Source organism: Austrofundulus limnaeus, unplaced genomic scaffold (assembly GCF_001266775.1).
Source record: "Austrofundulus limnaeus strain Quisiro unplaced genomic scaffold, Austrofundulus_limnaeus-1.0 Scaffold942, whole genome shotgun sequence".
NCBI classification, from domain to species: Eukaryota; Metazoa; Chordata; class Actinopteri; order Cyprinodontiformes; family Rivulidae; genus Austrofundulus; species Austrofundulus limnaeus.
This window is the reverse complement of record NW_013953344.1, coordinates 76,677-78,521: the sequence shown is the minus strand read 5'-3', so window position 1 is coordinate 78,521 and position 1,845 is coordinate 76,677.

Below are 1,845 nucleotides of genomic sequence, written 5' to 3'. Positions count from 1 at the left end.
GAGTCTGTTCACGAGGCTCTCACACTACAGAGGTTAGAGACCATGAGTCTGTTCACGAGGCTCTCACACTACAGAGGTTACCAGGAGTCTGGTCTGACACCAGAGTTCAGTCCTCCTCACACTAAACAGTAGAGAGAGGGAGACATGAAGAAAACAACAAGCAGGCAAAAGAAAATGATCAACCTCATTTTAATTAATTGTTTTATCACAACAGACCTATGTGTGCGTGCAGATAGCAGCAGTGAAACCACAGTTTGGACAAGCTTTTATCTTATTAATCCAACATTAGGCCATTAAAAGTGTTCTTTGTATCTTACATTAAACTTTACTTCAGAGTAGTCACTTTAAATCTATTTAATCTCCCCTCCACATGGTTCAGACCTCATTATATTCAGCCTGTCTTGGTAATTTGAGTGCTGTGAAAGCTGCTCTCTATTGACAGCTGCTGAATCGTTGCACGTCTGTTATCTGTAGACGGATGCTCTGCAGGGCTGATTCACGACTTCTCAGTTATGACAGCACACTTCCTCATAGCTCAGATGAGACACAGCTGCTCAAATGAATACTTTATGCACTCAGCAGAAAAACAAAAGACTGCTGTGACTTGAAACCGTTTTGACTTTTCTCCTAATTATTACTCACATTTACTTTCTGCACCTAGTAGGTGACTTTCATTTCTTCCTTCAGTATAGGCTCTTTGAGATGTTTTAATGGAGTGATCCCACAGACCGGTCTGTCGTTATAAATCATAAATCATTTAATGTGTGATGGATGTCTGCCTCGTGTCAATCGCAAAACATGATGAATTAACTCATTTTATTGATCCTCTTTGTGGTTAAATATTGTATTTAATGCTAAGTTAGTGTGTGGCGGGCTAACTTTGACCCCACTCAGAATGTGTCAGAGCCTCATGTGGGAGTTGTGTCACAGTGTCGTGACTTGTGTGTTTGAAACTCCTACAGGAGGATGTTTTGAAAGAGTGTGGTTAAAAGAAAGTGTGAGAAAACACAAAATATGACAAACATTAAGTTCTCAAGACTTCATTTGTGTGGGCCAAATCAATTCAATGTCTATTTTATTTAAAATGACAGATTTAATTTAATTAACTAATTAACTTATCTCTGCTATAAAGTGTGTCGTATCTTCCTCTGTCTGAGCTGTGAGGCTAAGAAAGGATGAGAACCTCCTATAAATTACATTTAGGTCTAAATATTATGTAGGGCTGCACAACATTGGAAAAAACAGATGTATATTGTGAAATGAAAACATACAGGAGTTTTAAAACAGATGACTTGAATAAAACTAAGTTGTGTTGCACCTTGCCTCTTTTCTGTGCACATCACAACTGTCTGTATTTGAGTTGTTCTTGTTATTTTCTGTTGTGCTGGGACCTATGGACATATTTCCTTCTCTGAAGTGAAATAGTGTTTTACTACCGAACATGTTGCATCTGTGTTTCTTAGTTTCCATTTCCGTCACTTTTTAAACCATATTTGACCTCTTGTCTTCCACTTCTCTGCAAATTTCCTCATCTTCCTCTTTTTCATCAAGATCCCAGTCATCTTTCTCCACAGCTTGAGATTAGGCCTGTGTATTGACAAGAATTTGGTGATATGATACATATCATGACAGAGGGGTCACGATACGTTATATCCTGATATATTGTGATACTGTAAACAAGGTGATGTATTGCAATTGTTTTTGTCCAAAAATTCTATTAAATAAAAACCTCTTACTGGAAAAATAATAATAAAAAAAGAAAAACCAAAATTCATTGTCTCAGAAAATTCTAATATTACAGACATACTTTTGATACATTTAGCTGTGTTCTGCTTTGTATGTGTT